We start from the raw sequence: 14,383 nt of genomic DNA on the forward strand, positions 1-14,383 counted from the left end.
AAAACATAAGAATTGTTAAGTAATAAACCAGCAATTCTGCCCTCCCAGTTTGAAGGAAATTCATAGAAGTCTGGAGACTGTTGGAAGAATGTGAGCGATGGGCTTGTCCTCAGGATCACGGCGTAGTTTGCATGTGTTCTTGGGTGCAATGCCAAGTGATTACACTCACATGAAAAGAACACTATTTTACCAGAGGCACAATATTCCTAAAGCCAGATTTTCAAAAAGTGAGAATGTGCATGAGCTTTTCTCTGGTTAATTTTTCAGTGGGTCTATCACCTCTACAAATTGTACTGTTGTAGATGTATGTGAAGGTTTCACATTTGTTGAATAAATGAAAATCCCCAGTTCTCATGCACAGCTCCAATGTGCAAATTCATTGTAGAACTGTTTGCGTGTTTCTCTGGTTTTGGATTTGGGCCAGGTTCAAAATAAGGAGTTGAATGCTAGAATCTTTTTTATACTTAGAACAAGAAATATAAAAATTAAGGGCAGGGTTGTGTTCAACTAACAGAGTTAAGATATTTTGTCCCAGAACGTTACGATGATACCTGCCACAAATCTACAGCAGGATTTTTCTCTGTGGTCTTAAATGGCAAGGAATACGTGTGAATGTTCCACTAAAACAGATCCTGGAGTGTCTTGATACTGGAAGCCCCACAGGTCCCAGAGCTGTAGTCTCTTGGGAGTTGGGAGAGTACCGTTGTGTCCTTGCTTTGTTCGTACATTCTTCATTAGATATCTACTTTTGCCATGGTTAAAGAAGAGATACTGGCTATAGTGGATGTTTGACTTGATGTAGTAAGTCTGGTTTTATGGTCTTTTAATTTTAATTTTGTATTTTAAATTATTTTATATATTGTGTATATTATGCAGAATTGTGTTTTGTGGAAAATGTATACAAAAATTTTAAAACACTTGAAAAGAATGACTTATGTAAATTGGAAAACAAACACATTTCTTTGAGTATGAGACCAAGGTACATTTTGTCTATACTGAACTGTGAGAAACATCTTAATAGCATATGATTCTTAAATCAAAAAATAACAAGAATTTTGTTTGGATTTTTGCTGGTATGTTTTACTTCAGCATTAGGGGCAGCAGCAGCCTGTCCTGGAGCTGTATGTTTCTGTCTTTAATATGCAAGAGCTTGGATGTGATAGCATTTATTTACTAATGAATGTAGAAAACACCAGTGTGCTGATGTTTAAGGGGTTTTGGTTTTATTTAGATGTGTTCATATTCAGTATTAAAAAGTGGCTGGATTTTTTTCCCTTGTTTAGGGGGGGAGTAGGGTAGAAGATATAGGGAAAAAAATCCAGTAGCTAGTTCTCATTTTTTTAAATTATTATGCTTATCTTCTTTTTAAAAAATAGCCCTCCTTACAGATTAAGGCTCCTCAGAGCAGAGTGCAGATGACAGAACAAACAGATGCTGTCCTTTCCTGTAAAACGGTTTACTACCCAGCCTTTCCACCTCATGAGTAGATGTTGTAATCTTTTATTCTCAGTTGTGGTAATTTTTTGGAGTTTTTAGGAACATGGATGGAAGGCAGATCACACCAGGGTTAAACCGGATCAGATTGTGTAGTTGCCAAGCAGAGCAGAAAGAGAGTGAGTTTATGGGAAAAATCAATTGTTGGTATGCTGAGTACAAATTAAAGCCAGCTTGTCACACTATTTATTTAAGAGGTGAACTTTACTGTGACTGGGGAATAGATCACGAACCTAAATAATGTCATTGTTTTACTCATTAGAGCTGGAGCAACGAAGTAAACAATGTTTCAGTAGCACAGCTGCCTGTCTGTGCATGGTCTCTTCAGAATGCGGTAGTGCTGTTAGAAATAAATAAATTACTTTAAATTAATTCTTTGTTGCTTCCACAACTAGACCTTAATTAATTGGTATGTGATCAGGGTAGTGCAGGCCAGTTGCTAAATCTCTAGAGTGGCTGATATCTGTCGTGTCCTGTGCTGCCCAGTTCTTTAATATTTACACGTCTGCATGGGTTTTTTTAAACTGATACTGGGGGATTTCACAAGCAACGTCTGGTCATAGAACAATGTATATAAACCTCTAAATTTCATTTGTATTGGATAGCTTTTTCAGGACAATGATAAAATGAGTTTCTCAACAATATCATTTGTGTAATAACAGTCACTAAATGCACAGAAGCACTTGATTCTATGTAGAAATACCATATCATGCTAGAAATATGTCTCCCAATGCTGTGCATTTCAGTTTGATTATTATTGCATTTATTGAATGGTTAAAGTCACTCAGCCTTTGGCCTTGAGCCGCTGTAGGATGCCTCAGGTGGTAAGTAAATTGCCTACAAATGCGCTGCTTGTCATGTCTTATTGCTTAATTTATTCTTTGGAATAAGTTTAGCCTCATAATAGGCAGGCACATCACGAAGCAAAAAAGCATTAGACAGGGACGAAATATTAGCCTTGTAAAGCCCTTCCCAGCGTTGAGTCACTTATCTTTCATAGAAGGTAATAAATATCAAAATTAATGGCATGCTTCCGCTTTAAAGAATTTTGCAGAATGTTTGCATCTGTCAGCAGACTCCTAATGAAGTGCCCCTTTGCCAGCCCTGTGGTGAGTCTGCGTTGCCATCTGATGATAATATTTGAGCCCCTTTTTTATGGGGAGGAGGAAATGAAGTGCTTTGGTGGAGGGATGCCTGCACCCGAAAAATCACCAGTGAATTAGAACATACTCATCACCTGTAATGGTAATGACAGTCTGGAGTGCATTTTGAGAGTCGTAGAGTCAATACAATGCAATTTTTTGGTGGCTTATATTTAACATCGTATTTCTGAAACGTCACATTCCTCTTTTGGAACCAAGGTACTTTTTCCATCTGAAAACATACTCCTCAGTTACATAATTTTTAATAGCTCAGCAGGTCATGAAAAAATAAAGGAGAAACAACAAAAATATTTCACTTCTGCATAATTAACTTCAATCAGGGTTTATGTTGCTGGAACCTCATAACAGTATTACTTAGTGATAGCCACCTTGATATGTTGCTCGTCTTACATTGTTTTTATTATGTTACAGTATATCTTAGTATTGTTTGGTGTATGACTTCAGGTTACAGAATTAACTATCATTTTGGATGGCACAAAATTATTTATTAGTTGGCTCTTTATTGAGATTGTATGCTATTATATCTCACTACATTCAATAAAGTCGAAATGTATTTGTAGGTCTGTATCTCTGGTGGTTTCTATGGATGATGGATTCAGTCTTGTTAAACAGTTTGATTTCTTTAACAAATTTTTTAATACCTTAAGCCCAGAATGGCAAAGCTTAGTATCTTTTGGTCCTGAAGCCTGGACTACTAGAACATGCAGTCTAAATGAATAAGACAGTGCGATGGCCCTTGAAATGTGGTAGAAAATCTTTAAATTTGATGATGAACTGGAACACATCAAATTTCCAAATTCAGCTTGCTTTTTGGTAGTCCTCATTTCATAGCATGAAATCCTGAAGGACTTGTTATCTTGTAAAAATGTGAGTCGGTAGGACCTGAACCTAAATGAGTTTATGGACTAATTTCCAGCCTTAAAATGCGGCAAATATAATTGCACCACTTTATTTGTTCCATTTTCAGTCTTTCTTCACAAGTCCATCATGTCTGCCTTTCACACAAACAACATATTCATGTTAGCCTGTTTGAGAATAAATGAAAAGGTTGTGTCACTTGCAGTCCTTTTTGTTTGGTATTTGTGGTGTGTTTCGAAGGGGGGATCCATTGGGTGTATGTGGAACGGTGGCTTTTGTATGGAGCATTTTCCATATGCCATTAGCAAGCACAGATACATCTAATCATACCACTCCAAAAATACGGAAAGCTGTGCAGAATACTAATAAAGTGAATCATGAATTTTTAAGCTCTCAAAAGAGGCTCAAAAAATAAATTTATTAATCACCATGTTATGACAATATAACACTTTGAAAGACTTTTACTTGGGTGAACAGTATAAGATAGTGGTTTAATGTCAATACTCAGAGGCGATAGCCTCCATAAAGCATTTCTGGCTCAGTAACGAGTTTGCCGTTAGTTCATCACTTCGGGATCACTTAGATTTTCTCATATGTTCATCTTCTGCTTAGCCTGGTGCACACGCGTGTACATACGCACTCAGCGTGTGAAACCCTGCCTTGAATTTATTAGAGGTTTTTGTTAGCTCTGCTCACCTGTGGTAAGAAATGAAACCAGTTTTAGCTGTTTAGTAAGGAAAACTGATGTTGGGACATTTCTCCAGACCTTCCCACAGTTTTCCTTCTACCTAGAGGGAGGCAGTAGTGTTCCCACACTTTGATATGAAAGGTTCAGGTAGAGTTTTAGTGTATCACAGTACTAAGACCCATGGCATATGCCTCCAGAAATCTTGGTTCTGCAGCCCGTGGGCACAGAAACATGAGCATGGTTTTGCAGTACCCGCTTCTGACATGAAAGCTACTCCATCACTCAAGTAAATCCTGAGCCATCTTGCTGTGGAAAGCTGGTAATTTATTCATTTTTACTTTTTTTTTTTTCTCTTGCACATTCTCTCTGCAAAAAATATGATGGATGGAAAATGGTAGCAATGCAATTGGTATTTCTTTATGAAAAATTGCATAGAAGCAGTAGTATGCACAAGCACCATGCTTACTAGAACTGCAGTAAAAAAACATTCCCTATGAGCATAATATTTAGGGCTTCAAAATAGGTTAACATAGTAAGTGGCAATAAACGTATTTAAAGAAGTGAAGGATAAATGTAAAATAAATGTTGTGGTGTCTTAGTCAAAATTAGATTTTGCACAGTATAGTGAGGCAGAATTGTGAAGTCTGAGAGATGGGTTCCATTTGCTGTTAATGTTCAGCTCTCGTGCTAGATTTTTTTCCCTGAAAGAAAAATATGAGTTCTCTAGAATAATCCAGCTTTTCATTTTATTTTGCAGCCTTGTCTAAGCAGATGAATCTGATAATTCCTTAAACGGGAAATTTGCCAGCTGAGAGAAACCTAGAGGGCAGCAAATGGGCGGTGATGACAGAATGTCTTGAATGCTGAGAATGTTGTTTTGATTACAGACTGTTTAAAAATATATTTGTCTAGTGGAAGGTAAAATGTTACACAGACAGATAACACAGGAGATTTCCTAGGCATTACACACACACACACACACACACACAGAGGCACACACAAACACAGTATTTGTTTGGTGGTGGGTTTTTTGGTTTGTTTTTGGTTTTGTGGTTTTTTTTTTTTCTGTAGGCTTAACCTAGATAAATTAAATTCCGAAAGCTCACGTTTTAAAAAAAAGGGGGGGCGGGGGAGCAGGACACAAAGCAGTGAAATCAAAGCAGCTCTGCCTTAAGGCTGCAGAGATTTCCTTATCTTATCCTGCTGTTTCTAGGTATTGCAAAACATATGGCTCAGCTCGAGGGGCAGTCCCCACACAGTGGGAGACGTTGCATCCCGTCTGTGCTGCAGCAACTGGAGGTGCAATAACAAGGTGAACTGAGGACGCCAAGATGACTGTGTTTAAACTCACTGCTGGTTTACTGAGGTGGTGTTTGGGGTGGAGGGGTCAGGCGTTTGTTTTGGGTGAGTTTTTTTAGCTACCATATTGATGTGCTTTGACTTCTGCAAAGGTCTGAGCATGCTTACTGCTGGAGAGGTAATTGTTTTGAGGAAACTTGACAGCATGAATCAGGAATAACAATTTTAGGATTTTAGATATTAGGGGGAAAAAGGAAAAGGAAAAAAAACCCACAACATAAGAACGAGGGCAGTTCTCTGTGTGTCATACATTTTATTCTGGCAGCAGCTGAATTGGCTGAATAGGCTTCTGTCCCCCACTGTTCACAGCAGTTCAGTATTGCTCCCATGAGATTTAATTGATCTTGTAGTCACTCCCTAACCTGATCTGTTCACTATAATCTAGGTTAGTCTAAACTCTTTCTAACACCAGCTCTCGGAGCTCTTTTAATCAGAATCATTTTGACATAAGCAGTTATTCCACAGATACTGAGGGGCAGTGATGTTCAGCAGGAATGTAAGGGAAGAGTGATTACGAGAAGCAGGGGAATAAGGCTGCACCAGTGCAGCTTCAGTCAGAACAAGAAGCATGACTGCAGCGAGAAATTGCACACTATAGGGGATAGAATGGGGAATATAGCTAGACTTACTGCTACCCTGATGAAATTTAAGTTTTTAATACCTGTCTTCCAAAATTTCCAAACAGAGCTTATAAGCCTCTTAGCCTACGCCTCATAATTTTCCCAAATAATTTCAAAGGGTACGGCAAAAAATGTCTGTACCTTGCATATCGCTAAAACACTTAAATGTAAAATAAGCAAAATCTGTAAACTGAGATGCAGAAAGACTCTTCATGATCTGGTTTTTGTTCCCGCCACCATTGCTATAATTCCTTAGCTTCAGTGAATCTTCTGCTATTAGGTCCTTCTTTTCCAGCTAATGTAATAGAAGAAAACCACTCATTGTAATGAAGACTGAATATTCATACAACCCAGCTTTAGGCATCAGCATCCATATACATATACTTAAACTGGAATCAAAGTAAAGTGCCATGAATATCCCTGACATGTTCTATCATGAAATGAAAAGGTTCTACTTCATTTAATATAGCACAATAAAAGCAGATATCTTTCTGTGCAAATACTTGTTCTCACTTTCCATATCTTCTCAATTTGCAGGAGAGTTTAGTTTCCAAGATGAAAAGACTGACATGGTTTCCAGAACTGCAGGCCTCTTCCCTTTTGTTTTGATGTCAATGGTAATTGCATTTCTCAGACCCTGGGAAAAATCACCTTTTAATGCTGAGTACAAGTCATATTACACACTGGCTGATTAAAATTCACTGCTATAAAATTTCCATGAAGGTGCAGTGTTATGTTAGGACATACACATATATATACGAATTGAAGACGTCTGCATTTTAATTTGGATTATTGTCCTGATTTGTATGGCTTTCAGATGTTCTTAATTTCTCGGTTTAGCATTTGAAATAAGAGAGCTACTATTTATCAAACAGGACTAGAATAATTTATTAAATAAAAGTAGTGTACACCTAAGCATTAAATACTACGAGACCATTCATGATGCTGAAAGTAGTAAGAGGCACATCTGTTCTTTCACTTTTAATCTCTTTGGTCCTTGCAGCCTTTCAAGAACTTATGTTTGGAGCAACATAATCAGGACCTTTGAGTTCTCATGTTGGAGTAGCAAGGCCAAAGAAGCTTCAGGAAAAATGAACACAGTTTAGCTTTGCAGTCTTCCGCATTTCCAAAGTCCATCTCCCTGCTCAGCAAGTTTAACTAATTAGTTGAATTTTCAAGCTTTGGTGTGGTTTTGCATTTTTGTTTGTTTAAGTTGTGACACTTGATTAAGATTTTTTTTTAATGACTTTGAAATGTACTTTACACCTTTACTGTGTCTGAGCATACCATGAGATTGAGAATATAAACAATGTATTGACTAAACATTTAAATAACCATTTGTTAATGCTAAGATCTTGACTACTCTTACTGTGTGTCCCTTCAGTAAAGTATAGACTGGGGAGTTGTTAAAAATCTCTGAGTTTTATTAGCTAAAATACCTCTTAAAGTAGATGGAAAAATGAAACCAAACCAAAGATGGTTAGATCATACCATCTATGGTATGAGAATTGCGTTAAAGTATAGAACATCACATATATTGAGAGATAATGCTGTATTCAAACTAATTAAAGCAATCTTGTTATACAAACTCTTCTCGCGTATGGTAGTAAAAAGAGGTGAATTTGGCCTCAGTGTAGACATATAGACACCCATTTACTCCTGTGAGGCATGTGACGATGAGACAACTAGTATCAAACATCAGGTTAATCAGATTAACTAATCAACTGGACCAAAATTTAGAGAAGATACTTACTGCATGCAGATGATAATTTTGAAATTATTTTCTGGAATTTAACTACTGCTGACTCTTAGAGTATCCTAGAGTATTAAAAAGTTCCAGCGTGGTGTAATATCTAGGTTACTGGCCAGCTCGAAGGATTGGGTTCCTCAGACTGAGAAGGTGCCAGACCAGTGGTTATTAGCACAGAGTCTGTATGACATCTGTTGGAGGGATTTTTGGCTTTGTGTTTTGAAAAACTCATGTTTTTCCCAGTCCTGTTTACTGCAGATAAATTCGGGTATCTGCTCTTTTTTTTTTTTTTTTCATTTAATGTATTTCTCTAGCCAGTATTCTCAGCTGCATTTTTGATATCCAGATAATATAACTTCTTACTGTATATCATGCATTTTAATTGGGAGGTATTACAATTCACATAGTTAAACTGTAATTTAAGTAGTTTTTATTCCTATGGCTCTACAAATGGTTTAGGTAAAAGGAAAAGGTAATGCTGGAAAGTAATCTGCAGTATAAAAAAAACATTCTGCGTCTTTAGTCATCAGTCTTAAGTATTGTTATAGTTACTTAACCAGCATAAACTTTGTATGATCAGAAAGAACATCTCCTGTTCTCTATCTTTAAGACCTTTGGTCTGTCTTAATTGAATATGCGTCTTTCTGCCCTTATGTTCCTTATTAAGTTTCTTGTGTAAAAAGCACAACAAGCAGGTGTAGTTTTAATATGCAGAGATTATTACAATGGGATCATAAGATAATTAAGGTTGGAAGGGACCTCAGGAGGTCTCTAGTTCAACACCTGACTCAAAGCAGGACCAGCTCTGGGATTAGACCAGGCTCTTCTGGGTTTGGCCCAGTCAGGACTTGAAAAGTCCAAAGATCATAGAATCAGAATAATTTCAGTTGGAAAAGACCTTTAAGACCATTGAGTCCAACTGTTAACCTCACACTGCCAAGTACACCGCTAAACCATGTCCCTAGGTGCCACCTCTACACGTCTTTTAAACCCCTCCAAGGATGGTGACTCCACCACGTGCCTGGGCAGCCTGTTCCAAAGCCTGACAACACTTTCAGAAGAAATTTTACCTAATATCCAATCGAAACCTCCTCTGGTGCAACTAGAGGCCATTTCCTCTCGTCTTTTGCTGCTTGGTAGAAGAGACCAACCCCCTCCATGCTACAACCTCCTTTCAGGTAGTTGTAGACAGTGATCAACTCTCCCCTCAGCCTCCTTTTCTCCAGGCTGAACAGCCCCAGTTCCCTCAGCTCTTGCTCATCAGACTTGTGCTCCAGATGCCTCATCAGCTTCGTCACCCTCCTCTGAACTCTCTGGTTCTTCTAAGTAGAAGAACTAGATGTCCTTCTTATGATGAGAGGCCCAAAACTGAACACAGGATTCAAGGTGCGGCCTCACGAGCGCTGAGTACAGGGGACGATCATTTCCCTGGTCCTGTTGGCTACGCTATTCCTGATACGCACCAGGATACTGTTGGCCTTTTTGGCCACCTGGGCCACCCTTGAACAGATCAAAACTCCTGCTCAACCTGTTGTCATCTGTAATTTTACTGAGGGTGCACACAATCCCCTCCTCCATATTGTTGATAAAGAGATTAAACAGAACTTGCCTCAGTACTGAGCCCTGGGGAACACCACTCTTGACCAGCCGCCAACTGCATGTAGAAGTAGGAAATATACAAAACAGAGGAGATGAAGCTGGGAAGGAAGGTCTGACTTTGAATGACAGGGGTTGGCTGGCTGATGCGCAAGCATCAGTGTCCTGGGATGAATTTTCCAGTTTCAGGCCGGAGGGAAGGAGTGGGTGGAGAGTGCATGTGAAACTGAGATTTCTGCTCCTGGGTTCACATGAAGAAGTCTCCAACAGCTCAGTAGTTAATAACCTGCTAGGTACTTTACCAGACAGGGTGAAAACCTGTGGTTGCCTTTTTTTACAAAATCAAGTCTGGCAATGTCTGAGTACCTGCCGTTCCTTCACTCTTTTCTGAGATGGATGGTTGGACTGTGATCAAGGGAAGTGCTGACTGAATCTTGTCTTGCTGCTGCTTGATTAACAAGCTAAATCAGTTTGTTTCTGATCCCTGAATAGCTATATTTAAATTATCTTATTCATTGTTAAATAGTTAAGTATAGCCTTTGGAATTGAACTCATACTGATGGTCATCTTCCCAGCTAAAAGGATGAGGCCATAGTTTAACTTGCAATATTATTTTTAAGCAAATTAATGAATGTCAGCTGTCAGGTTTACAACAAGCATATTAGGCTTATGTTGAAGTAGTACAAGGAGTAATTTCTTCTTATTGTTTTGTGACATGAAGATTTTCTCTGTCCACAATGAGAATATCCAGGGGAAATAAGCAGATGAAACAATGGTACCAGTCCAGCTGGGTTCTGGTGATTCCAAGCGAGAATATGGATTATTGACCACAGTATAACAAGTCTAAAAGAGGGACGCCCTCTTTTTTCTGTGTTCTCAAACTGGCCATTACCAACTTCGTCCCTTTTTATTTTCTGTCCCACAACTTGTTACAAAGGAAGTATAACAGTATAACATCCTAGAGTAATTTTTTTTATCATTTAAAAGAATTTGATGAGAATTCAGCATTTTTATAATTACTTCATTTCAATAGTTGATGCATTTTGGGAAGACTTTGTCTGCAGTCGTCAAAATTTCAGCCCCTGCAGAGGTTCACTTATTGGAACCTGTCTAGAAATAGAAGCCGCAGGGATACAACGATAAAATAGTTTTTGTTACAACATTAGAAAACGCCGGCTAAGAAATTAAATATTTTTTGTACTTCTGTGAAAAGTCTCTAGCAGCTTGCAAAGTGCATAGTTCTGTGGCAGCATGATGTTCAAATCATGGCTATTTGCATATAGTTCAAACATTTTAAAAATGTCTTTTGTCACCTGTCATTCAGAAGGATGTACAAAAAGTAAGTAGTATGGAGAAATTTTGGCTTGAAAGCTACAGCCAGGCCATCATTAGGAAGGAAACCCTGAAAACTATCCTCTTATCCAAACTTCCAAAAATTTCTGAATGGCTGGAAAATTTCCAAAGGCTCTTTCAGTGTTTGCGTGTTTCCCTATTATTTTTTGGCACTGTACAGTTCCATAATGCATACATTTTGTTTCCCTTATCTGCCTGATAGCACCAGCATTTTATACGTAGTGGTCTAATCAAACAAATAGCATTGTTCATTACTAGGAAGAGATTAATGTATTCTGTGTCTGGTTTTCTCTCTGCTTTAAATAATGCAGATTTTTTTCTTTGCAAAAATGTACCGCATAAGGAACAAACAAAAATGTTGGCTTAAGAAATAGTATTAGTAGAATGGGTCCACAGTACCAGTGATTCAGTCATCTGTCAGCCTGATAAATGGATTAGTGTAAGAGGTGTTCCAGTGGTGAAATGCAGCCCATAGGGCTTCCAGCTAATTATGTTTAAGTTGTTTAGTACTGCTGGGAAGCAGCATCCAGGCAATTACTGAAATCTTTGATGCAGTGTGCACTATTAGAGTGTGTGTTCAGAAACTCATTACCCTTTTCGTGCTTGTGCTGGATGGATTCTAGGAAGCCGACATGAAACAGAGAGCAGGAATCAATAACTAGAAAGACATTTTAGTTAGCTTCTCATCCATTTCCTGATTCAGCAGCTTCTAGCCTAGAGTGTTTCATACAATTGCTGTAAAGTAAGGGGAAAATGCAACTTAAATATATTAATTACCACATACATGCATCTGGTGACAGTGATGTGTAGCTGAAGTTCCACATGAGATGAAGTTACAAAAAGCTCTTTGGGGACAAGCCGCTCCCCAAATCCCCTGTGGCATGTCCAAAGTGCATGCCATCTCTACTGTAGTAAATTAATTGTAGTTATTTCTCTTAAAGCCTGAGCTTGCAACAGTTATTTATGCCTCCGCAACGTCAAGAATATGTCACCACCGTGCCAGTTGTATCCCACCTTCAAAATTTCTTGGAAACTGCAGCTAATCCAAAATGAAGCTGATGATATTGGCTACACACGTTAAACCTTGTTTAAGAAAATTGCACCAGCTCTGTCTTTGCCGTGGGCTGCAGTTCACATTACTGATTCACCTTGAGAAAACTGTACACACTCTGCATTGTCCAGATGTGGGAAACAACAAATCCTTCTACATTCTGCTCTGCAGTTGGGTACCCCCAAGGTGTGCATGCTGAAAGCAATGCGGTATTTGTGCAACCGGGGACCAAAGACTTGAAGGTTCATTTCTTAGGTTAGAATGACAGATCTTCTGGGGGCAAAAGGTACATGAATTAAACTAAATTGGGTGGCTTTCTTTTTAAGCTTGCACTTTTAAATCATTTAATGGTGATTGTTAGGGCAATGCATTTCTTCTTTGCTGTTTCTTCTCCTCTGCTTTTGCCTGAGGTAGAGCTAAATAGACAAACGGGAGGATTACAGTTCAGTGCTTCTGAAGCAGATCGTTCTTTCTCATCTACCTGCAGTATCACAGATTTAATAATTAAGCGCTTTTCTTTATGTTTCTGTCACAGCAGTCCTAGACATGCTGTGCTTTTTGTTTCATGTTTTATAAAGTTCAGCAGAAATCTTATGAGTTCACATCAAGAGAGAAGGATTTTTATTTTTTTTTTTAATCTGGACTTGTTAATTAGAAAAATAGCATTCCGTTTGCCTAAGGGTTGGGAAAATAAATGTTGTGCTACGTGATCCATGTGTATCTTTCTCATAAAAACTTATCAGAATTGCTGTGTTGGATGCTACAGCACCCATGAATCCATGTACTGTAAAAAATCGTCTTATAGTACTAAGCATTTTGAGAATTGGTACCTGCCTTGGTTACTGACAGCTCAGTTTCCCATGAATTCGTTATCACTACTGAAAGTACTTGCATATCAAATAATGATAGATAGCTCATGTATCTCCTGCCTCTGAAACTATTATGCATGATAGGGAGAATATCTACTACATTGAAATACACAGGTGAAGCAGAAAAATCTAAAGCTGTTGAAGCGTCTGTGCAGGCAAAGCATTGACTGTGGTAAATATTTTTTGAGAATCGATGCTGTAACTGTGGCTTCTGGTCTGGCTCTAAGACTGGTTGTATTAAGTTACTGTTCAGGATGGTAAGAGTTAATTGATCTCTGGAGGAGCCTGCATAAAGGGGGTGGCAGGATATGGCCAGATTAATGAGACTGTACTTCTGAAACTCCTAATTTCATGATGTCTGCTAGCTTTGAGAGACTTTGTTAAGAAGAAACATGAAAAGAGTTTCCACTTGCAGTTTTGTGTTCCCTCCAGACACTGGCTTCAAAGTGGCAGCCCAGGCCCTGTGAGCTGCACCTGAAAGACTGCCATGTTCTGGGGAGAGGCTCTCAAGTCAAAGTATTTTTAAGTTTTTCTGCGAAGACAGGGGTTATTTCTAAGGTTTTTTTATTGCTTTGGCTCAGGTTTTACCATGGGAAAACTTTTTGCACTAGTACTATAATGAATATTTATTTCAAAGTTGACTCTGGTTTCTGACTGACTCATTAATTTGTTTCCTTCATCAAATCTGACCATTCGTCTATGGTATATATAAAATAAAAAAAAACTTTCCTAACTTCCTTTAGAGGAGGTGGCTACAGGGGAAAGACAAATACACAAGTACCCAGAGAGGAAATTTTTTATCATAGCAAGCCGTTGAATTCTATTTATTTTCTCTATAAGACCTTAGGGCAAATACATTAATATGCAGGCATTGTGTGGGCTTTTCTGAACGGAGATTGAAGTTCCAGTGCATAGGTGCTCTGTGGAAACACGACAGAGAAACCCAGCACGTTGTGTTGTGTTGAAAATAGAGGTCCCGGTTGTGGCTCCACATGACTGCAGTGTTATCCATGATCTTTGTGCCTGCTAATTGCAGGTCATGCCCCAAGGGTGGCCACAGCTGCGGTCATACCTCTGTGATTATGTTTATGTATGATGTTAATCTATAAAGAAACTAAAAACCTGGCGCATCAGCAGAAGTTTTGCAAATGTTGGAATGTTTTTTTCACTCATACGTACACACTTTTTAGGAAGTCCTTTAGAAAATACATTTTAAGGGTTTTTTTTGCAGAAGGGTGGCATAATTATTGGTGTCCTATTGGAACCTTCCATATAGTCCTGCTTAACTATAATCCCCCAGGGGTTATTTTAAAATATTAAAGCTGTTTATCAGTTTGAAAGGAAGCAAAATATTAATGTTGTGCACTAGGTATCCTGTACTTTTTTTCCCCAGAGATATAGGGAAATCCTTCAAAAATGCTTTTGTAGTTCAGTGTCTGTTGAAGGTGGCCTGTTTATCATTTAAACTCCTCTGTGTCTTTAAAAGCCAGAAAGGAGAGGGATAATAAACTAGTCACCCAATTAATGTTTTGTTTTTTTTTTTTTTCTATTATGGAACAGTGTAAAGAGAAGTGTGATGGAA

The 14,383-nt window shown here is 38.3% G+C and overlaps 1 protein-coding gene across 4 annotated transcripts in view; it reads left to right on the forward strand.

Annotated features, from left to right (window-relative positions):
• TBL1X (transducin beta like 1 X-linked) overlaps positions 1–14,383 on the forward strand; it is a 199,214-nt gene that overhangs the window by 89,684 nt on the left and 95,147 nt on the right. Inside the window, exon 1 of one of the 4 annotated variants that reach the window (XM_082047624.1) lies at positions 6,775–6,799. The exons of the other annotated variants lie outside the window; for them this stretch is intronic. The gene's annotated coding sequence lies outside the window, so the exon portion shown is untranslated. Of the gene's footprint in view, positions 1–6,774; positions 6,800–14,383 lie in introns of those variants that run through there. 4 annotated transcript variants of the gene reach the window in all.

The sequence above is a fragment of the Streptopelia decaocto genome (genome assembly GCF_964273445.1).
Source record: "Streptopelia decaocto genome assembly, chromosome: 1".
In the NCBI taxonomy this organism is placed as follows: domain Eukaryota; kingdom Metazoa; phylum Chordata; class Aves; order Columbiformes; family Columbidae; genus Streptopelia; species Streptopelia decaocto.